General features: G+C 44.1%; 1 protein-coding gene across 1 annotated transcript in view; it reads right to left on the bottom strand.

Moving 5' to 3' along the window:
• The window catches only part of pcdh15b (protocadherin-related 15b), a 2,356,722-nt gene that overhangs the window by 2,182,770 nt on the left and 148,784 nt on the right, over nt 1-25,168 (bottom strand). The window lies entirely within an intron of this gene.

Genomic DNA, 25,168 nt, shown 5'->3' with positions numbered 1-25,168 from the left:
AAACTGGGTGGTGGGAGGTAGAAACACAGCAGGTAATCCCATTGACGGCCTGCAGGGATCTCACAAACAACCTGATTAGGTGTGTGATTCTCTGGCCTCCCAGTCGCATGCCTCTCGGCGGCGGGAGGTGGTGCGCTGTTCACTGGAGGCAATATTTTCTGTTCCCCCCACCATCAGTGGGAACTTGCATTGTAGCTACCCCACACTACTGGAAAACCCAGGGCTAGGGCTGCATTGCCGGCAGGCCCAGAGAATCCAGCCACCAGAAAACGGACGGAGAATTCCAGCCAAGGAGCCTGACTTCCCGAGATGCCCCGGACTCAAAAGTTTTTCAGGACTTTGTGGATTTAGTCAATGGACATTATCAACCCACGTCCTCAATATTATTGTCTCAATAATAATGAGACAACATCAGTTCAATTTGATGATACGGGCCCCAGGGGAGATGATTGAGGTGCTTGTTGTGCACCTAAAACAAATGGTTGAGCAATGTACATTCAGGTTTGTATTTAACATGTTGAGGGACAGGCTAGTCTATGGTGTTAATGACATGACCATACAAAAAAAACTTAGCAGAGGCAGAGGTCATCCAGGCTATGGAAAGTGCCAAGGGATGGAGAGGGAGAGGGAGGGCGGGGTGGGGGGGGGGGGGGGTGCGGGCATAGGACAATGGATTTAACGAGTGTGAAAGCAGGTGAGGTTCACCAGGTTTGGCAGGAAACCACTGTCAATCATGGTACCATAAAGGTGCAGAAAGTAAAAAGCAAAGAAGCAAAGAACAGTAGAGAGTGCAGAAAGTTAGGGAATTTAGTCGGAAGACCAGAGTCTACAAAGAATACTCTTGTTGTGGGGGAGATCATCCCCAGGAACAATGAAAATTCAAGGAAACTACATGTTATTCCTGCAAAAGGATGGGGGGACATTAGGAGGAAATACAAGTCAAGGCTGAATTCACAGGGGCCAAATAAAACACCACGATTCAAAGAATCTGGATCACTGCAACGTGCTGGATAACGGGAACGTGCATGACAAAAGCAGGTTCAGTATCAGAAGAGCTGGATGTTCAAGGGCAAATGTTTAAAAAGACACACCTGGACCATCTGACGAGAGAATCACACACACAACCATTGGGACAAGTTGACCAGGTACTGCAAATGAAAGTGATGCTGCAGCAAGCTTACCAGAGGGCAAACCCAGTAATGTTTTAGGGGGAAACAAAGGAAACTATCTGGATGGATGCACTTTGCAATTCAAGAGTCAACCCATTGAAGTTCAAACCGAAGTTACCTCTATTGCTGAAGTGCGTGCCTGTTAGTTAATTGCAACGTTTTCAAAGGATCAAGAAGCCCCTTAACCAACTTGCCTTTTTAAGAGACTGTTCAGAGAGTTATGTGTTGTGTATTTTTGTACTAGTTCCTTTGTTAATTGAAGAATGTAATCAGGAACTGAAAGGGTTATGGATGTAGTAGTGTGCCTGTGGTAAACCACTGTTGTACATATATTAGGTGATGTACGGTAAGACCCTGTACTACAGGTACTGCTGGCTCCGCCCAGTAGGTGGAATATAAATATGTATGTCCTCCGTACAGTAGCCATTTCGCCAGCTGCTGTGGGAGGTCACACATCTTAGAGTAATAAAACCTCAGTTGTATTCAACTCTCGTCTTTGTCCAATTGATCGTGCATCAGTGCCCCTTTCAGGGTGGGAGTGGAGTGTCATGTGACCCGATCGGTCAATAGGGCTGGAGCGCAGGTTTCCCAGTCAATTTGGAGCCTTGGAACATTGTAGCCTTTTTTCTCACACTGTATATAGTTATTACTTTAATAAACCGTTATTCGATAATCGACTTGGTGGTCACCTGTCAGGATATTACAGCAACAAAATTACCTTCAAACTACATCATGCTGAGTCCAAACACCTTAATGGTGGAGCAGAGTGCAGGCGACACAGTGGCGAGCACTGCTGCTGAACTGCACCGAGGACCCAGGTTGAATCCCGGCCCCAGGTCACTGTCCGTGTGGAGTTTGACATTCTCTCAGTCTCTGCGTGGGTCTCACCCCCACAACCCAAAGATGTGCAGGGTAGCTGGATTGGCCACACTAAATTGCCCCTTAATTGGAAATTTCTTTTTTTTTTTTTTTAAAAAGATGGTGCAGAGTGGAGAAGGAAAAGTAAACCCTGCACTCTGAATCCCACTAACTCATGGGATATCCTGCCCAATATGCCCAAATGTCCGTAGGTTGAGAGTCAAACAGTTCACTCACATGATGACCCCCATGGCAGAAATTTGCGACCAAAAGTAGAAGTCATCTTTGAATCAAAGGACAGCCGACCATACTTGAATTAGGGTTGTAACATTAATTTGCCATCAAGTTCTCAACCACAAATATCCACAGCCATTCAAGTGTACTCTAAATGTGAGTTCACTGGAATGACCTGAAACTTCACAAGCACCCACATGTTCCGCCCATACCATAACTTAGTACTGATATGTTCAGGTACAGTAGCACTATGTGTCTCATGGCCGTTGTTGTAAAGGGGAGAGTGGGGCAGTCAAATCCGAAAACCTAACATTCCAAAATCCACAAAAGATTCCAACATCTGTTTGATAGCCTTGACGTGTACGTGCCTGGGTGGCACCATAGCACAGTGGTAAGCAACGTTGCTTCACAGCACCAGGGTTCCAGGCTCGATTCCTACTTGGGTTACTGTCTGTGTGGAGTCTGCACGTTCTCCCAATCTCTGCGTGAGTTTCCTTCCGGTGCTCCGGTTTCCTCCCACAAGTCCCGAAAGATGTGCTGTTAGGTGTATTGGACATTCTGAATGCTCCATCAGTGTATCCGAACAGGTTACGGAATGTGGCGACTAGGAGTTTTTCGCAGTAACTTCATTGCAGTGTTAATGTAAGCCTACTTGTGACAATAATAAAGATTATTATTACCAAGTGTACACCCTCCCACATTATTACAAATGGCTCCAATCTTGGAACGTAATTTCAGTAGTTATGGCCACGTTTTAAGGTCCCGCCACATCACCGAGCATCACATCCCTTCCCATGCTCCTTAAGCCGTTCTACTCAGTGGAACCGTAATATCCGGCCAGGTGGGCGGGGCCAAAATATCCTGACCTATCAATTGTAATATTTAATTCAATGTAAAACCATGTACGGAAAGTAAAATCGAGAAAGAGAAAAATATTGGATTTAGAGAAATAGAAGAGGCAGAAAGAAACAAAATGCGGAATTTTCCTGCCTTTCCCACCAGCAGGATCTTCCGATCCCACCGAAAGTGACGCTCCATGACGGGTTCCCCGGCGGCAGGACAGGCGAGCCCCGCAAAATGCCAAGGGAAAAAATTGCACACTTTTACAAGTTAATTTCCAGTCCCAGGGAATTGAAGTGATTTAGACTGATCACACCATTACAAATGCACTTAGAGAAGACAAGGGCTGACTTTCTCCGGAATGCTTAATGGGTATCGCCTACACAAATATCCCAATGTCACACCTTTCATCTATGTCAATTCTGAATCACGGGTACCGGTGTAGCTAAGTTTCTGACACAACTGGACAAAGTGGACTGAAATTTCCTGATGTCTGCATTTAGCCACGCATCTACAGATTCCAGAAATTGCTGTCCAATTTTCGCCATAAGAAAAATGCGCACTGATAGTTATACCGGCATTCTTACCATAAATGCAAGTCTGTATGAAGTGAATGAAGTCGGAGGGTGAAAGTTTTGGTGAATATCGTGTATTGCGCGCGGTATAAATCAGGAGATCTTTGTTTTCCACATGTACACTGTTGGGCGACTTGCTTCGCTTCGCAATTGCGTGCCAGTGGTTTTGCTAAACGGTAATTAAGCCAGTGATGCGTGATTAGTTCAAACCTAATGGGACAAGTGTTTATAACAAGTGGACCTTGTTTTCACAACTCACAATGGATTCCGTTTATCCTCCTATTAGTTTGTTCAACCATGAATGTAAACTCTACTCTTGTGAAATTGACGTGACTGGGATTTCCAATCCTGCATCTTTTGATTTTTCTCTCCCATACTCCGCAAAGCAGCCTCTTTTATTAATTATTACTGCTTCCTCCTGAAACGGCATTCATGTCGGCACTCAATGTGAGATAAATAGAATACAAAAGGAACATCATTAGCACTAATTTAAACTAAATGCTGAGAATAGGACAAAAAGGGAAATCAGCAAAGGACGATGGCGGGCGGGAAAAGCTGCGTTGAGCCCGCCGAAAGCAATGGCGGCTTTTGCTGTCATGCAGTGTGGCACTTAGTGCCAGAGATTTTCTTCCGCGGGTTCCATATTGCTGTTCCGATTCGCCAATGTCCGGGGCGCCACATTTAAACATTGCCCCAACATACGTCGCTGGGAAGTGATGTCTGCCAAGAAATACGCCCCCCAAAGCTTTTGAACACCTCACGGGAGAGACTCCTGTGCGCAGTAGAAGTCCAACATGCTGTCCACTACCCGCTCACAGGAAGAAAACCAACCAACAGTAGGCGAGGCAGTAGCAGTCAGCGCTAAAGCCCTGCAGAAGAGGACAGCCATCGAGTACTGCAATAGGATGAATAATTTCCCCCAGGATAAGCCACTCTTCTCACCTCTCTCAACTCACATATTCACACACCTCTTCCACATCAAGAAGTCTTACAACACCAGGTTAAAGTCCAACAGGTTTGTTTCGAATCACTAGCTTTCGAGCACATCTCCTTCCTCCTATTCCACATCCACAGGCTCCTTGCCAGCTCAAGGAACACTACCACCGCTGTCCTGCACACATCTCCATCTCTCCTTCATCACGTCAGTAGTCCCACTCATCATCCACGCCTGCCAGGTATCCTTATCATCTGCCCTGGCACGTGTCCTGCTTATACTCTATCTGTATGCTTGCAAGAAAAATTGGCTCGCAACAAGAGACAGCAATCACAGAAGGGCAGAGGGATGAAAGAGCTGAAGGTCCTCACGGACTTTGAGGAGAGTGCCAATTGGCCGAGTAGGACATTGACCGTTCCTGTGCTGATGGCGAGGTTGGCAGCGATAAACCAAATGAGGACCCATCAGACAACACTGTTGTGAGTCATATCTCCTGTTTCTAAAGGCCCCTGTCATGCAATAATGACCTATCCTTTCTGTCACAGGCACATGTGGGAAACAGCCCAGGGAGCCCATCAGCTAGGTCCTCGACTCCAGCCCCGAGAGCAGCACAGAAGAGGGCTTCACGGACCCTGATATCAAAGATCTGTCACTGCACTCACCTTCAACAGTGCAGAGGCACACACCTCGATGGGACCTAGTTTTGGAGACTTGGGGTCACAATATAATGAGCACTTCAGATCCACTTCACTGACAGGCAGCGTCACGGATTTCCCAGGATGTCAGCACTTCGAGGATTTCTGGAGGCCAGGAATCTGCTGAGTTCCAATCAGATGACAAGCGTTTGGACTTGGTCAGACCTCAGTTGCTGGAGCTCTAAAGGCATGGCAAGGAAAATCAGGAAGGGACGTCTGATACATTCCTCAGATTGAAAGGCTGCCCACCTTATGTCTGAAGTATTTCTGCCGACACTCCAATGCAAAGAGGTCAACACGGCTAAGGTGACAGCCACTGTGGAGGTCTTGATGTAAGTCGTCTGTCCTGCATTGCTGCAGGAATCGTGTTCCTATAGTCCCAACCTGAAAATTTGGTTCCTGCAACAGAAACGGCAGGGTGCTCAGTCCAGGGTTTCCTGCATGTGCTCTGTACAACATTTCCAACACATTGGTGATGTTGCTTCACGGTGACTAAACACACCAGGTCATGCCTGTTTCTCGTAGAGAATGAGGATGTCTCCCACAATGTAAAGAGATCCAATCATTGTCAATGTGTGTTCTCTGCACCTTTGAACGGCTGATGGTCTCCTTATCCTATATGCCTCAGGTGACACTGAACCTCTAAAGTACAGCTCACAAAGGATACTACATGATTAGGAGGGGTGAAGCTTACCCCGCTTCATCGTCATGATGTGGCACAGGTCACGGAGAGTAAACGAGCTGCCATTAACCAGGCAGGAGTCAGGCATTCACAGAAGCCTTGTGATGATGATTTATGCACTGCCCCCACTAAAAGACATCATCATCCTCCTGGAATATAGGGATTAAGGTCAATTGCTGCACTCCCATGACAGAAGCCTTATCACCGAGGGTGCGTGCTGCCATCAGTCAGATGGGGAAGTCATGTGAAGATAATGGGATATTCTCACTGCATTATCTTCCATGAATCTAGCTGAAATGAGCACATCTCGAGCTTGTCAGCTTTGTCTGGACATCTCAATTGCTTCATAGCCAACATCCTCTCCCTCCAGGACCACATCAGCCTCATTCCCTTTAACATCCTCATCATATAAATCATGCCACTCTTCCGACTCCTTCTCAGACAGTGTCAGATTATGCAAAGGCAGTAGGCAACCGATGCATGCGCTGCTCTGCAGACTGTACTACAGGGTTCCATCAGACAGTCCAGGCACCAGAACCTCATCTTCAGCATCTCAATGGTCTGCTCCACCAAAATGCCAGTTGCAGCATGACCTTTTGTAGACTGTCTCAGCTGCACTCAGCTGCACAGGTGTGATCAGCCAACTCCTCAGTGTGTAGCTCTTGCCCCAAGGAGCCAACCCTGCAGCCACGGGACACCCTGAAACATGTTGGGGATCTGAGAGTGGCTCAGAATATAGGTGGCATGCATGCATAATCCCTGGAAAGTGAGCACACACCTGAAGAGATGCGTTTGGTATGGTTTCAGACCAGCTGAACATTCTGTGACTGGGAAGCCCTTGTAGTTCCCATAGTTCAATACCTGATGTCCTGAAGATCAGAGTGCCACATGACTGCAGTCGATGACCCCCTGTACCTGTGGAAAAACAAAGAGTTGCACAAAGCCCATCGGTCTTGCATCCTGGCTTGCCTAAAGCTGTGTGTCTTCGCGAAGGTTATGTCCGTTGCCTCCTGGATACACTTGTGTGTAGAGGCTGCAAAATCCCACAGAGGTCAGCTGATGAGCCCTGGATGGAGCCACTGGTGTACAAATTGAGCGCCACTGTAACTTTCAGCACCACTGGCAGTGGATGCCCTCCAAATGCCAAATCCTGTAAAAGGTAGCAGATGTGACCAACCAATTCCCTGGACATGTGTAGTCTTCAGCGACACTGGTTTTCGAACATCTGCAGGTATGTTAGGTACCATCTGTACACCCTGGGTCTGATGAGGCACCCGCAAGCGATGGTTCTCTGCCTATCATCCTCTATGTGCAAAGCAGGCTCTGCCGCCCCTTCCTCTTCACAGTTCAGCTCCTGTCTTTGGCAAGCCAGGTGCTTTCATTCTCACCTGCCAATGAATGAGAAAATGTAAAGCATATTCACTAGGCTCCATTTTTTGCACGTTCTCCACACAGCAGTATCAAAGAGACTTGATGGTTATCTTCTGCACCCTAAGGACCACTCTTTGCCCATTCACCGTCTGAAGCTGTCTAAGCCTACTGACTCATATCCTGGCATTACATTGATGCTCAGTCCTTAATTCACATTCTGATGGGTAAAACCCTTGACCAGCATTGCCCCACACCACATGGCTGGGTGGTTTGGACACTGAACTGCATCCTGAGGTCCAGACATTGTGATGTGGGAAGGGTGATGAAATAAAATGAATGGATGAATTAAGGTAAGCAGAGTGCCTTCCTCACTTGTCTCTATCTTATAAATGATTTGTGGTTCGGGGAGTGATACACCATCCCTTCTGCTTGGACAGCATGTTTGAATGAAGTTAGAATAGTCTTTATACAGAAGAGTTCGCTGAGGCCTTTACAATACCGGACCAGAACCCAACAGTTGGTAGGATATTGGACCCCAATATTTTATTCAATTTATAAGATTGTGAGGAAAGGATATTTCAATCCAGGAGTGATTCCATGCACAAACAGGGATATAGTATATTAAAACCAATTTTATTACTAACACATTATTAACTTTATCATAAAGAAAATAGCTTATAATTACCAATCAACAATACTTAACAATGAAATGAAACACTAATTCCAAATTGCTATATTTTACCTCCACTCGAGCAAAACTCATCTCAGGTCAAAATCAGTTTTAAATTCAGTTAGCCAACCAAGGAATAATTGTTGTAAAGAGAGGTCTTGGAAAAACACTTTGAGAAGGAGATCCTTCAGGAACCAGTTTGCAGATTCTTGTCTATGTCAAACTACTGTTTAACCAGCCAAACATTTCAGAAGCTGATATTCTATGCACAGGTAAAATCTTTTCAACTAAATTGCTTCGACAGAGGTTGTGGTTTGCCAAAGTCAAACTTTTAACTGAACTCAAAAACTAAAACTCAACACCCAACTGCTTCAGCCCCTGGCTCCTCCCATTAACGACATCATCTTACTAAAGCGAACGATAGTGACATTTAAGGGGCATCTTGACAAATACATGAATAGGATGGGAATAGAGGGATACGGACCCAGAAAGTGTAGAACATCTTAGGTTAGACGGGCAGCATGGTCGGCGCAGGCTTGGAGGGCCGAAGGGCCTGTTCCTGTGCTGTACTTTTCTTTGTTCTTTGTTCCAAACACAATTCTCCATTTTTGAAACTAAGTGTTGACACAAACGCAGAATCCGTGGATGTCCACGACAGAAGAACTGGCGCCGCACTTGGCCCGATTTTGCTGCTGTTAAAGGGCTAGCATCAGCGCTACATGGAACACAATTGATTGTAATGAGAAACGGTGCCGGATTCGCAATTGACACTCAGGAGGCTGACAAGCTGCAGCCTCATATACACACTTCACTCCCCACACACACCAACCTGGCCAACAAGATGGCATCAAGGAGAGCGGCACCCTGTTTCACCGACGCCAAGCTGGAGACCCTCCTGGACACTGTGGAGAGGAGGGTGACGCTATACCATGGGTGCCCCTGACCCAGTCAGTGGCTGGCACCATGGTGGATTCTGGCCATGGCACACCTCTATGTTGCCAGGGCGACCGCCAGCTGGGTGTGCACCACAACCCCCATAGGGGCGAATGTGGGTGTTGCCTTGTATGGGCTACCAGTGGGTGGCGGCTGAGTGGAGGGGGTGGTGAAGTTGTGGGGACACCCAGATGGCCGGCGTCACTCGGCAGAACCAGGGACCAATGGGGTGGTCAGGATGGCGGCGGTAATGGCGGTCCTGTGCCTGGGCACTGCCCCAGTCCCATGGGGAGTCACCCTGACCACTTGGCCTGTTTTCAGTCACTCCCGGCCCTGGCAGGGCCCTACATCCCCCCCAACCCCTCAAAACTAGCCTGGACAGTGTCTAGCTCGGCAGACCACAACATCTCCTCTCTGTGTCCTACCTCCTCTCTCTCCTTCATCAGCCAGGACGCCGGTTTTACGATTTTCAAAAGCACAAGTGAACCACACTGTCAGGAACTCGGGCCATTGGAGGCGGAGAATCGCGGAGGCCCCGGTGTTGCTAACTTTTGGTTGATTCACTTGGCTCTGTTTTATAACCTTTGCTCTCGAGTCGCCAGGTATCTTTATGATACCGCCACCAGATTCAAGTTCGAGTAATGACCAATAGCTCAATACACCGATTAGTAAGATTCAAATCAAAGCACATTTATTATACACAGTAATCGCTACTCATGCACAAATTCTACGTCTAAGCTATTTCTACGACTAACAGGCCTGTACTTAGCTTCAGCCTGGCCCACCATGTCAGGGGAACAAATGGCCTTTCGTTTGGGTTCTGAGTCTGCGGGATTCGAAGTTGGTATGGATTGATAGCTAGGAGCGCCTATCTCGTAGCGAGCGTTGACTTAAGACTTACGATCTCTCGGCAGCCACTGGACCGGTCACGGTCAATGTTGGTTTGTGTTGCTGGGTGACCTGGTCAGGAAGAAGAGGGGCGATTTGAACTTGGGGCTTAACTTTTTGGACTGAAAGCAGAGATTGCAGCTCTGCAATCTGCTTCCGGCACTTTGCGTGGTCTAGCGAGCTTTGTCTTTGCTCCGTGGTGGCAGCATGGAGTGCTCTTAACGCTGCCTTCAGGTCACTACACTGCCTCTGCAATGCTTCTACCTGCTTTTCAGTTTCTTCACGTACCAGGACTGCACGTTGCGTGTCCTGATAGGCCTTTTCATACTGGGACTGGAAGCTGCTTAAATGCGCCAGACAAGACTGGTAAGCCAACTTGGCATCATCCACCTCTCCATCTTTTGCTGCCAACTTCCTCCTCAACTCTAAGTTCTCTCTTTCTACCTCACTAACATCGACCTTGTTCATTCGATGTATACCTTCTATCTCTTTCCGAAGCGTCCTAATGACCTCCTCTGTGCCTCGCAACTGTTCCAAGCAGGACACGATTGCCATCGGCTTGCGAGCTTTCCCTAAGCTCTTCTTGTGGATCTCGCTCAGGTTCTCCCACCAAGTATGTCCTATACTCCCGGGACCTGTTTCCTCGTTGTTACAGAATTCGCTCCAAAGGAGCCATCCTTTCCCTTTGAGGTACTTCCTAATTTCTTCCTCCCATACGGGACACTGTCCTACTCTACTGCTGCTGGTCGCTGCGACCGCAAATTCCTCTGGGTTCATGAGGCACTGCATTGCCATCTTTCTTGTCAGGATGCTTCCTTTAAACTTGGAACAGGGGAGCTAAGGCGGTGCTGTAAATATGGGTACGGCTTTCGCTAATTTCCGACGAACAAACTCCCGACAGTTTTGTCGCAACAAAAATCTATTAGTATTACCTTATCGCCCTGTTAGTTACGCATGCATACACACACTTCCGAATTATGAGGATTGGTCAGAACTGCTTGAACATTTGTGGTTTTCTGTTCCCAATTGGATCTCTAATTCAAATTTTTGGGTTCTCCCGGAGTGGTTAAGCCACTTCTAGATCGGGTCCCGTCAGAATGTCGCCAGTAATATGTTGCTAACTTTTGGTTGGTTCACTTGGCTCTGTTTTATAACCTTTGCTCTCGAGTCGCCAGGTATCTTTATGATACCGCCACGAGGTTCAATTTCGAGTAATGACCAATAACTCAATACACCTATTAGTAAGATTTAAATCAAAGCACATTTATTATACACAGTAATCGCTACTCATGCACAAATTCTACGTCTAAGCCACTTCTACGACTAACAGGCCTGTACTTAGCTTCGGACTGGCCCACCAGGTCAGGGGAACAAATAGCCTTTCGTTCAGGTTCTGAGTCTGCGGGATTCGAAGTTGGTACGGATTGATAGCTAGGAGCACCTATCTCGTAGCGAGCGTTGACTTAAGACTTACGATCTCTCGGCGGCCATTGGACCATTCACGGTCAATGTTGGTTCGTGTTGCTGGGTGACCCGGTCAGGAAGAAGAGGGGCGATTTGAACTTGGGGCTTAACTTTACAGTCCCCAGGGGCTTACCGCCTTTTTGGACGGACCCTGTACCTGGTTCTAGGTGATTGGACTTCGTTCCAATCGCTTGGTTCGATTTCTCCAATACTGGAGCGGTTCCCTGGTCGATGGGCGGTCTTGAAGTGTCCGTTAAACTCTGTTGTGTTGGCTCCTGCTGGCGCCAGGGAGTCTGGCTTAGTTTTGTTTGTCCCAAATGTTGCTATTGTTCCCGGGGATTGCTCATTAGTATGTAGATGGCTGCTACATTATTATGCTGATGGTCGCTGGTATCGATGCTGTCTGGGCTTTTGCAGAGTTAAATACACAGCAAACCTGCACCTGCTGGTTTCTGCCTGTGTTGGCTGAATTTCCCTTCAGCCTTTGCCGTTCGCCATTTTAAATCGGGACTTGGCCAACTCAGATGGCTATACCGGAGAATACGACATCAGGCAAACGGTGCTTACTCTATGTACATTCCAGTATGCATTGTCGCCATTATAGAGGTGACGGGGAATTGCGATTTAGAGTCAAATTGGCATTTGCCGCGATTTTGGCATCGGAACCGGTTCTCCACCGACTCGCGTTTCACGATTTCAGTGTTCAGAAACTGAGAATCCCTCCCAAAGTCTCCAATTATATATTTCCCAGGGAAGGTTCTTTGTCTAAACAAAATTCCATTAGCCCTTACTTTTACGATTCTTTAATTGTCCCTTTGAAGCCAAAGTGTCTTTCTTTTAAAAAAGGACTTTAAAATAAAATTACTTCAGCAGTCAGATACGTCCAAACCCAGGCTTTTAGCCATTACTGCACCAAATGCATATAATATAAAAATATATCTGAAATTCCTCCATTCATCACAGAGACTCCCACATTGATATTAAGATCAACAGTATTTTATCTTCAGGCCAACTGAATTAGTGAGCAGCATGAAAGCACAGCAGAGATGAATGATATACATGTGAAATGGGTAAAATTTCTATTCATTGTCTTTTATTTCAAAGCACTTTTCAAATAATGAATTAATTTGTTATGCTGGAAATGTAACAGACGTACAATTTGCAATTAGAACTTACCAATAGTAGTTGGATGGTTGACGAGTTACTCTGTTGGTTTAGGCAGAAATATTAGGACAATCTTCTTCAAAACTTCAAATCTAGTATAATTTTAATATTTTATCCAAAGCACTGCATCTTTGACAATGAGGTGTTCCCTTACTGCTGCATTTGTGTGTCAGTCCTGTTTATAGAAACATAAAAACATAGAACATAGGAGGAGGGCATTCTGCGTGCTTGCTCTACCATTCAACACGATTCAACACAGGCAGCACCGGTGCATAGTGGTTAGCACAGTTGCTTCACAGCTCCAGGATCCCAGGTTCGATTCCCGGATGGGTCACAATGTGTGTGGAGTCTGCACGTTCTCCCCGTGTCTGCGTGGGTTTCCTTTCGGTGCTCCGGTTTCCCCCCACAGTCCAAAGCTGTGTGGGTTAGGTGGATTGGCCTTGCTAAATTGCCCTTAGTGTCCAAAAAGGTTAAGTGGGGGTTACTGGGTTACAGGGATAAGATAGATACGTGGGCTTGAGTAGGGTGATCTTTGTAAGGGCCGGTGCGGACTCGATGGGCTGAATGGCCTGCTTCTGCACAGTACATTCTATGATCTATGATGATCCTGGCTGATCCTCTCTCTGAACACTATATTCCAGCATTTTCCCCTTGACACTATGAAGAGTTCCTGAGCAACACTTGAATCGATAATATTTCAATTCAGAAATAAGAATGCTACCAACATTGCCACGCCAGCAAATAAATGGAATAGGAGTCACAGGGAATAAAAAGCTTTCTCCTACAAGTCTAGCCATTTTCACCTATACATTGGGGCTGGATTCTCCAGTCCCCCAGCCGTATATTTCTTGGCGGCATGCCATTCACAGGTGGTGGGATACTTTCCTCCTGCCACTTGTCACTTGGATTTCCCACTGAAGCCACCCCACGCCGCCGGCAGGGGTGCGCTGCTGGCGGAAACAGAAAATCCCAACAACTGGAGAATTCTGACATCTTTGTTGTGCATCTGCAGCTATTCTACAATTTGTTTTTCCACACAATCTTTCTCACAACTAGGCATGGTAAAAAATATCTTCTATTCACTGCAGAAGTACATCTTAAAACAGGCTCCCATTGGATTGAAAGGTGGATCTTTATCGTAACTGCCTAAACTTCAATTATTAAGAAATTATTCAACTAATTTACATCTTTAAGAAGCATCTCTGCAACAGTTTCACTGTTACCAAAGAATTGCAACCATACAACACATTTAATTTCAATGCTTTTCATCTTCTTACTTCAATAAATAGTTAAGTCCTTCCAGGATTTACCTCTGTTCAGTTACTCATTATTCTACTCTTCTTGTGCGTTCTCTTTCAGATATGTGTGAAAAGAACATTCAACCACCCCCAACCACTCAGAATATATATAAAAATGCAACAGCAAATCTTCAGGTGCAAAGATTCACTTGTCAGCAGACTTAAGAGAAGCATAAATGTGTCAGAGACACAGACATCAGAAGTAAATGGGATACCAATCATTCTGGATCAAATATACTACTGAAGAAAAATGGGAGGAAATGAGAATGAACAAGAAGGCCCTGACTGGCATACAATTCTGTCAATAAAGTCTCCATCTAAGTTGCATTTTGCAGTGGCTGTCACACCATCACAAATATTATACTTCGGTCAAATTACTTCACTGACTTGCAAGCAAACCTCAAAATCAATTTAAAATACAAGCATTTTATTGTTATTTTTGTTGTGGTAACTGTAATGTTTAATTACTAACATAGTAATTTTTTAATGCTTTTTTGATGCATTTTGATTAACACGGTTGGATTTTAAAGAATGTTTACTGCTATCACCACTGTGCCCAAATGTATAAAATTTTCTAATTGTTCATTTAAGAGCTGCTTCACGAGCTTGTAGCTTAGTTTATTAATCTGAAACTGTTGATTTAAAAAAGCAAAATTGCCATCTGGATCTCACTACAAATCAGTTTGACACCTGTGCTAAAATGCCCTCAAACAGCCTTTGGCAAAATCCTGCTGTGATTGAACAGTGTAAATAATGGGAAAGTTGATTCTATACCCACAAGGAGTACAAGCAACTTTCATTTAGGTATCGGTTTAATGTAAGGAAAATCCCAAGGGGTTTCTCAAAAGTGTAATCTGAGATATATGGATGACACGGCAATTGATTTGGTATTAAGAGACCTGCCCAAAATTTGGTAAAACTATGGGTTTAAGAAGGGTTATAAAGGAAAAGAGGATGGAGAGGCAAAGGGATTAAAGGAAGGAATTCAAGTGCACTGGACTTGGATGGTTACAGGAAATTTGCTGAAGAGCTTACCATCAATGTCCATGGGATGGTGCATTGTCATTTACATACCAGCCTTAGTTTACTTACGTTCCCTCATTCACATTCTTGCATGCATTCAGTCAATCTATTAACATGAAATATTACTGCTCACTGCATTCATCTGTCAACAACTCCATTATGGATTGTAAGCAGATGCTTGTGTTCCACTACATTTTCTGATTATTGAAATAAATTTACCATTTTTCTGCTGAGGCAACATAGCTCATGGAGGCCAGTAGACTAACACAGATGGTCAACCCACATAATTCCACCCATCAGCCTCTGTGGGAGCAGTGGAGTTCCTGATAAGGGACTTGGAGAAAGTCACGCAGGTGCAGAATGCAGGAAGATAGTGACTTCTGTTTCCCATTTATTAATATTTCTAGATTAGTGTCAGCCAATTATATTCCAAGATATTTCTGGAAGTGACATGTTAACTTTTCTCTTCAGGAACCCATTGTAACATCTCTTCACCCTTTTTTTCTACTTGAGGAAGAAGAAGGGCTGTTTGCGACTGGTCCTTCCAGCACGACATTGCACATGTGACTAATCACTCTCTCCTTCCGAAGCACCTGCTGACAGATAGGCGTACAGAGAGCATTGCAGTGAGGGTCAGCAGGAAATCTACAGGGTAATGCACAGAGCATGAATGCGCAGGAAGAGCTGGGGATGTGATATGAGAAGGATGAATTGCTGCTTGGTGGGTCAATAGACTGGATAGCAGAAGAACCATATCTCAATCATATTTGAGTTTGGGCTGATATGAGATAAATAAATTTTGTGCCTCACTAGCTACCAGGCAATGACCATCTCCACCAAGAAAGAGTCTAACCATGTCCCCTTGACATTCAACAGCATTACTATTGTTAGATCCCCCAGCACCTTCATCCTTGGGCCGACCATCGATCAGAAACCTATTGGATCAATGAAGTGAATACTGTGGTGTCAAGAGAAAGTCAAAGGCTGGGATTTCGACAGTGAGTAACTCACTTCTCAACTCCCCAAAGCCTGTTCACCATCTACATGGCACAAATCAGGAATGTAATGGAATGCTCTCCACATGCTTGGATGAGTGTAGCTCCTACAATGTTCAAGAATCTCAACACCTCACAACACAGCCCAGCTGATTAGCACCCGCTTCATCAACAGGAACATTGGCTTCAATGTTTACAAGCAATCTACAAACAATTTGACAAGGGTCTATTGATCGCACCTTCCAGAATTGCCACTCTGAAGAGCCGCATGGGAACATCATCTGCAATATCCCTTCAAGCCACACACAATCCTGATATGTAAATCTGTTGTCATTCCTTCACCTCACTGGGTCAAAATCCTAAAACTCACTTCCTAACAGTGCTCTAAGTATACCTGCGCAACTGCATGGAGTTCAAGGGAGAGGATCACCACCACTTTTTCAAGAGCATTTCAGAATGGGCAATAAATGCTGGTGTAGCGGCATCCACATCAAATCTAAAAGCATCAATTTGAGGAGTTAGCTGCTGTATCCTGATGGAAGGATTATACAACTGGTATCTCTGCACTATATGGTAATCCTTGGGATGTCTGCAGGCAATATATTATTTACTTTTTAAAACTACGTAACTGTTTCTTTATATCTTTAATACAATGAATGTAGATCGGTTGTATTGTAATCTTGTGTGCAAAGTCTATCTTACGGTGGTAACATGGAGGTACATGAAGAATCCAGACCGAAGATATATAAAGAACTGTACTGAATGGCACAGTGGGTTCAAAACACAAAACATGATGGTTAATTTAGTCAAAATGAAAGCCTTGTTAGAATCAAAAAGTTCTGTAAAATGACTTAACCCTTAGGAGGGCTTGTACCAGGGAAGGTAAACAGACTGAGCTTCATTCAGGGGCAATAAATGTGCCACCTTCTCCCAGTTTGGGAGATTGATAACAGTGTTGGAGATAACAAAGCAGAGTCAAGCTGGCTAATGGTACCTCAAGTGTGATCTACAAGGAGGGCCTAGCCAGGAGATATCTAGAGAAAGCATGGGAATGAACAATGATGTAATAAAAAAACAATTAAATGGACCAAAGGCAGGTATCACCTTATATGGCACAGGGCCAAAGCAAAAAGGGTATAAAGAAAGAATCCACAGAGCCATCTTTACTGCCATGGGCCCAACACTGACCCCTGCGGAACACCACTAGTCGCCAGCTGCCACCCTGAAAAATACCCCTTTATCCCCATTCTCTGCCTTCTGCCAGTCAGCCAATCCACTAGCCATGCCAGTACCTTGCCCCTAACACCATGGGCTATCTTATTTAGCAGCATCCTGCATGGCCCTTGGCAAAGGCCTTCTGGAAACCCAAATAGATCACGCCCACTAACTTCCTCAAAGAATTCGAACAGATTTGTCAGGCATGACTTTCCCCTTGACAAATTGTGTTGAATCAGTCCTATTTTACCATGTACTTCTAAGTACTCCGCAATCTCATCCTTAATGATAAACTCTAAAATCTTACCAATGACCATGGTCAGGCTAACCAGCCTATAATTTCCGGTCTTCTTCCTCCTTCGCTTCTTAAACAGGGGTGTTACAGTAGCCACTTTCCAATCCTCTGGGACCCTCCCTGCCTCCAGTGGTTCCTGACAGATCACCATCAATGCCTCCATAATCTCCTCAGCTATTTCCTTCAGAACTCTGGGGTCCATCTGGTCCGGGTGATTTAGCCACCTTCAGACCTTTCAGTTTCCCCAGCACCTTCTCCTTAGTAATGGCCACTATACTCACCTCTGCCCCCTGACTCTCTTAAAGTTCTGCTATGCCGCTGGTGTCTTCCACTGTGAAGACTGATGCAATGTACCTATTCAGTTCTTCTGCCATTTCTTTGTTCCCTATTACTATTTCTCCAGCCTCATTTTTCAGTGGTCCAATGTCCATTCTTGACTCTCTCTTACCTTTTATATATCAAAAAAAACTCTTGCAATCTTCTTTTATATTTCATATTTCAGCTGTTCCCCCTTATTGCTTTTTTAGTTGTCCTCCGCTTGCTTTTAAAGGCTTCCCAATCCTCTCTCTTCCCACTAATCCTCGCTCCGTATGCTTTTTCTTCGCTTTTATGCTGTCCTTGACTTCCCTTGTCAGCCATGGTTGCATTGTCCTCCTCTTAGCATGTTTCCTCTTCCTTGGGATGAATTTTCCTTGAGCCTCCCGAATAACCCCCCAAAACTCTTGCCATTGGATTTATTGTCATGTGTACCGAGGTAGCGTGAAAAGTATTCTTCTGCGTACAGTCCAGACAGATCATTCCATACATGAAAAAACATAGGACATGCCGAAATACAAAAATGTAAATACATAGACAAGGCATCAGGTGAAGCATATAGAGTGTAGTACTACTCAGTAGAGAAGATGTGTGAAGAGATCAATTCAAGCCTTCCAATCAACTCTGGCCAGATCCTCCCTCATGTCTTTGTAGTCACCTTTACTTAACTGTAACACCTGGTTGCAGCTTCTATCTCTCAAACTTCAGGGTGAATTCTACAATTCAAGGGCATCAAAATGGGAAATAATAGCAACACTTCAGATTGGGTAGCTTCGATAGAGAGAACTGTGAGTTAACATTTTAAGTGGAGGCTATTCATCAAAATTACTGAAAAATTAACAGATCTGTTCTCTCCACAGAGGTTGATTGGCCTCTTGACTGTTTCCAGCACTTGATATTTTGTTTTCAGATTGTCAGCTTCTGTAGTAATTGCTTTTTCAAAAAATAATGTGATGATATATGATAATGTAGTACAATAAAGTTTTCTAACAAACTTTTTTTATAGTACATGCAGATATCATTTTCCATTATGATGATTTTGATAGCCAAATGAAAGCTTTTGCAGTGGTGCTAATAAAGGTCAATTTGAATTAATATTAGCTTAAAATAACAAATTCCAAAACAATTCACAAAAGTGTTAAAAGGCAACATTTGGTGCCAAGCCACATGAAATGATATTCAAGTAGATGGTCAAAAGCTTGGTCAATGAGGTCAGTTTTAATGAGCATCTTAGAGAAAGGAAGAGTGGTCGAGAAGTGAAGGGTTTTAGGGAGGGAATTCCAGAGCTTAGATCTTCGATAGCTGAAGGTACCATTGCCTATGGTGGACCAATAAAAACAGGGTGCTCAAGAGGCCATAATTAGATTAAGCCAGAGATATTGGAGTGTTCGCTTGCTCCTGGGCCCAGCTAAAGCGGTTATCCTCAGGGCCAGGCAGTAGGGGGCCAAGAGGGTGGTCTGATCTGACAGTCCGCCTCCCTGTCTTGCCCATGTTCAAAGCTGGGTGGCCTTGGAGAGGGAGCATTGGCATCATCGCAGTGAACATCGGATGGCACAGCTCAGCCTTCCGCGACCGATGGTCACCGCCAGGCTGGGGTGCATCATCACCTCCAGGAATTTTAAATTCATTTTTTAAAGTTTCCTTTTGAAGTTTTGAATTTGTTGTCACTGTGCCCCACCAGGGGGCGTCATTCCTCATTTGTCTACTTTTGATCATTTATTTTATTTTTTTAAAACAGTATATTGGAGGGCTGGGGGAGATTTCAGAAACATGGAGAGGTGAGGCCAAGGAGGGACTTGAAAACAAGTATAAAATTAATTAAAATGAAGAGTTGCTTAATTGTGAATCAGTGTAGATCAGTGAGAATGAGGCAATGGGATATGGAACAATAAAGTACAACAGAGCTTTGGGAGACCAGAAATTTACAGAGAATAGAATACGGGGGCAGCCAGGAGTGTCATGGACTAGTCAATCTGGGGGTCACAAAGGCATTGATGAGAGTTTCATTAACAGATTAACTGAAATAGGGGCAAAGTCAGGTGATGTTACAGAGCTGGAAACAGATGACTCGGTAATGACGTGGTTAGGTGGATTAGCCATGATAAATTGCCCTTAGTGTCCAAAATTGCCCTTAGTGTTGGGTGGGGTTACTGGGTTATGGGGATAGGGTGGAGGTGTTGACCTTGGGTAGGGTGCTCTTTCCAAGAGACAGTGCAGGCTCGATGGTTCGAATGGCCTCCTTCTGCACTGTAAATTCTATGATCTATGATGTTAGTTGGAAGTTCATCTGAGAACCAAATATGACACCAAGACATCAAACAGTCTTGTTCAGGTTCAGACAGCTTTCAGAGAGAGGGGTCAATTTGGTAACTATGGAATGAAACCCATAGCAGGCACTGAGAACAAAGGTATTCCCAATATTTAAGTGAAGAAAATCCCTGTCCATCCAGCACTGTTAGATAAGCAGTCTGATATTTTGACAACAGTGGAGGAGTAGAGATGTCGGTTATGATTTACTGCTTAACGGTCTTGTCGTGCCCAATTTCATGACGCGACAAGACCATTGAACCTCGCGAGAGGCCTCTCATGAGTATCGCGATGCTTGCGACGTCTCGCGAGATTGAACCGAACCACATGACACATCGCTGGGCGAGTCCAGATCACCATATTTAAATGAGCCATTAGACATATTTAAATATACGGTCGCTAGATTCACCCAGCGCCCGGGAACTAACGGCCTCCCCAGCGAGGCTGCCTCGACCGGGTGGCATGTAGTACTGGTCCACACATCTTACTGTGCTCACCCCAGTCCAACGCCAGCATCTCCACATCATACTCCTTATATACCTATGACTGTGTGGCCAAATTCCCATCCAACTCGGTTTTCAAATTTGTTAATGACACCACCATAGTGGGTCGGGTTTCAAACAATGATGAGACAGAGTACAGGAATGCGATAGAGAATCTGGTGCGATGACAATAATCTCTCCCTCAATGTCAACAAAACGAAGGAGATTGTCATCGACTTCAGGAAGCGTAGTGGAGAACATGCCCCTGCCTACATCAATGGGAACGAAGTAGAAAGGGTCGAGAGCTTCAAGTTTTTAGGTGTACAGAACACCAACAACCAGTCCTGGTTCCCCCATGCCATCACTATAGTAGAGAAAGCCCACCAACGACACTACTTTCTCAGAAGATAAGGAAATGTGGCATGTCAGCTACGACTCTCAACGACTTCTACAGATGCACCATAGAAAGCATTCTTTCTGGTTGTATCACAGCTTGGAATGGATCCTGCTCTGCCCAAGACCGCAGGAAACTACAAAAGTTCATGAATGTAGCCCAGTCCATTACGCAAACCAGCCCCCCATTCATTGACTCTATCTATAATTTAGCTGCATCGGAAAGGCAGCCAGCATAATTCAGGACCCCACTCACCCCGGACATAGTCTCTTCCACCTTCTTCTGTCAGGGAAAAAGATACCAGAGTTTGAGGTCACGTACCAACCGACTCAAGAACAGCTTCTCCCCTACTGCCATCAGACTTTTGAATGGACCTACCTCGTATTAAGTTGATCTTTTCTCTACACCTTGCTATAACTGCAACATTATATTCTGCAGTCTCTCCTTCCTTTCCTAGGTACGGTATATTGTTTGTACAGCATGCAAGAAAAATTATTTTCACTGTATACTAATGCATGTGACAATAATAAATCAAATTAAAAAAATCAAAAAAATCCTGCCCTTGCCAATATTGCGGTGGGCAGGGCGGAAGAATCCAGCCCATAGAAATTCTTTGGTTGGATTCCGTTCGCAGTATTGAGGCAGAGATAGATGTAACCAGTGTACATGTGGATACTAATGTTCTGTTTTCAGATGATGAAGCAAGGGGGTAACAAGCAGTTCAGAAAAAGAGGGGGACTAAGGCTAGATTCTTAGGGGAAACTGGAGGCAACAGCGTGGGAGTGGGAAGAGTGGCTATTGCAATTGATACTGTGGCTAAAACTAAATACATAAAAATGTATTTTTATACATGAGGGGGCAAAAGCAGCCCCTTCAACTGGACAACAAAGGAGAAGAATTGGAGAGGGATGATGTGGTCAACTATGTCAAAGGCTACTGATAGTCAAACTATCCCTTCTTGACCTTTGTCATAGTCACGGAGAGTCATTTGTGAATTTGATGAGATCTGTCTCAATACAAGGGTGGAGTTGGAAACCTGATTGAAGAGATTCAAACATGGAATTTCGAGAATGAGGGGGCAAAATTTTCAATAATTTTGGGGAGGAAAGGGGGCTTGTAAATGGGAAGCAGTTTGCAAGGGTGGCGAGGTCAAGGGTTGTATTTTTGAGGAGAGGGGTAATGATGCCAGTTTTGTCGGAGAGTGTGACTATACCGTAAGGGAGAAAATCGTCAGCAGTATCAGCTCACGTGGGGACCAGGCAGTCCCCTATCTAGTGGCCTCATGAAGCCCCATAAAAATGTTAACAGCCATTGCTGTAAAGGGTAGACATCATCACCCAGGAACTACCCATAGACATGCTCCTCTGAACAATAGAATAACTGTAGAGTGGGCTGGCTAAATGAAGGTGTCATAGCAACTCCCAAGAACTCCCAACAATACAAGTATTCGCTTGCATGATACGGCTCTGTTGGTCACAAATTAACTGAGCATTCAGAGTGGACCTTTCTTTCTGAGATGAATTGTAACCAAGACAGCGCTTATGGCCATCTGATGCAAACTAAGACTTCTTAGATGATGAAATTAAATGAAAATTGCTTATTGTCACAAGTAGGCTTCAAATAAAGTTACTGTGAAAAGCCCCTAATGGCCACATTCCGGCGCCTGTTTGGGGAGGCTGGTACGGGAACTGAACCGTGCTGCTGGTCTGCCTTGGTCTGCTTTCAAAACCAGTGATTTAGCCCTGATGCTAAACCTAGATTGGGGAATACTGCCACTGTAAAGCTGTAGTGCTCTATTTTTGCAACCACCAATAGGGGAGTGGATAAAATATTTTAGCAAAAACTGCAGTTTTGACTTCCTGAAAGCACTTATGAATAGTTGACTGGATTGTAGCACTGATGACGCCAAGATGGAATGGCCTGTAATTGAAAAGTTCAGGATGGTTGTGACTTTTCCAGCTACTGTCAATGCCTATGGTACAGGTCGGTTGTGGGTCAGTTTATAGCATGTGTCAAAGTTAATTGTTAGCTTCTTTTGCAAAGTGTAGTTTCAACAAGCTCCAACACTGAGGCAACTTGAGGTAAGAGCTTGTCAGATTGTACATTTTGATGTGATGATTTGGCATGTGGGCGAAATGCAGCTCAAATGCTTCCTCTGTTGGTCCTCTTTTTTATCCAAAAAAGAAAGATGCAAGAGGAATTTCAGTGGAAAACCCATATTACCCTCTTTCCAGTTACCAGGGGATAGTTCTATAGCAAAAATGCACAAATGTAAATTGTGATGCAATCATCAGCAGTAAAAATAAAGACAAAGATCACCCAATACACAAGTATTCCATGTATCTTTGCAAAGTAATTGATGAACAAAATGCACTGAACACATTCTGCAGCATGTAACCACTCCAGACACTCATTTTATACAGGCTTGATTGCATCTAAGGTGGTAATGATGGGTTGTATGATCTCACCTTAACCTTAGAAGTTATTCCATCATCCACTGGAAATGTCAGAAAATTGCATATGGAACCTTCAGTATCTCGACAATAATCCGAACAAACAACCTATTCAGAAACTTACATGATGCAATTCAGTGGGGGTCAATACGTGCCCTGAAAACACACTTCAAAGTTTGAGACATATTTATCGAACGAACCTTCTGTCAGATCATGCCTAAAGCCATCATAAATATTTATGCTTATTATTTTATTGTTACAGGATTTCTCTGATTTGTTCAATAATTTATGAAGCTTCACTTTCGTCACTAGCTTAAGGAGCAAAATTGGAACACTTGGAACCCACTCTTTTAGGCACTATGCGGCCACAAAGATTTGAAAATGGGGCCTGAGATGCACATGCATCCTTCTGAAGGGAAGCACGTGCAAGATATATTTTACCATGCTTCATCGCCGATTCTAGACAAACCATTTAGTCGACTGATGAATGCTTCTTCAGAATATCTAACCAGATTATTATTTCATGTTTATGTTCAATAGATTTCCTTCCTTGACAGATTTCTATGGTGCCAGGAGCTCTGTAACCAGCATGTACCACAACATCAGATTTATCTGTACTTATAAACCTTAATCTTATTCATAACCATATAGTTATCCAGCTGCTCTTGAGAAGCCAGTATTAGATGCAGCATTAACCTTTTTAAATTTAATTTATTTTCCATATCCACTGTTCTACAGAAATAAATCTTCTATTCTCAAGCATTTTTTACATGTTTTGTTAATTTTCAATTCATGTTCCTTAGTTTTATGTTCACAATCCAAGTTAAATAGTTTGTTTATATCTACATTCTACTGTGTTTTAAAAATCTAAATCTCATCAACTTTCAATTTTCTTTTCACCAACAAAAATTAATCTCAAGCCTCCAAACAAAGACCCAATTTGACGCAACCCCCAGGTCCATAATACATCAATTGTAGACAACCTGTTGTGACAATACATTCTTTCAGGATGCACAGTGACTTCTATAGGGGTCCTTCCTGATGATTCCCTTAATTCCCGTTTCTTTATTTTTACTGTATCTTTAAGTCAAAGAGGAGGAATTCAAAAAGTTACAACATAGTATATGGTGCTGCTAACTTTGGTCGGCAAGACCCAGACTTTTCGGCACCTGATAGATGGCGTGGGACTCGGTTTGATTGGTTGGCTGGTGTAATCAGCCGTAATCTGCCCTGTACCAGTTGGTGACTGGGTTCTACTTGAGTGGAATGATTTTCAGAGACCCAAGGAGCTCAGTTTGTATCCTGGACACTAAGGGGAAGGATCTGTTCTTTTGCTTCTCTCCCTCTCTCTCTCCAGAAAGGCTGTGAGGTGATGTATTTCTGAACCTAAAGAGACCTAAATGAACCTACAGTGAAAGCCTCGAACTGAAAGCGAAGTTTGAAGAGGAGAAAGGTGCTATCAGAAAACATCTGAAACAAAGAACTCTTATTTTTTAACTTTCATCCTTATTATTTTCGCCTCTCTCCTTCCCTCTGTGTTTGTCGGTCTTGTGCGTGTGTATGTGTATATGTAGAGGGTGGTGGCAAGTTAATGTGTGGGATTAGGAATTAGATAATAGTTAACCAGTTGTATATGCTGCATATTTAATTATAGTCTTCGTTGTAAATATGAAGTAATTGTGCTTAAATTCACAAACCTAGTGAATGTAATTATTGGGCAGCCAAGGTCAAAGATTTCGGCTTTTTTCTAGTAATTATTGGTTAATTCAATTGTGTTGCTACTCCGGGTCAAGTGGAGCTAGAATTGATCACGCGCTAGCCCAGAGTGTCGTAACACTTCATAAATACCGTACAGGATTATATAGGCATAAAATGTGTGTTTGTTCATTTAAATATGCAATTACCTCATCATTT

The sequence above is a fragment of the Scyliorhinus torazame genome, chromosome 16 (assembly GCF_047496885.1).
Source record: "Scyliorhinus torazame isolate Kashiwa2021f chromosome 16, sScyTor2.1, whole genome shotgun sequence".
NCBI classification, from domain to species: Eukaryota; Metazoa; Chordata; class Chondrichthyes; order Carcharhiniformes; family Scyliorhinidae; genus Scyliorhinus; species Scyliorhinus torazame.
This window is presented reverse-complemented; position numbering and strand designations above follow the sequence as displayed.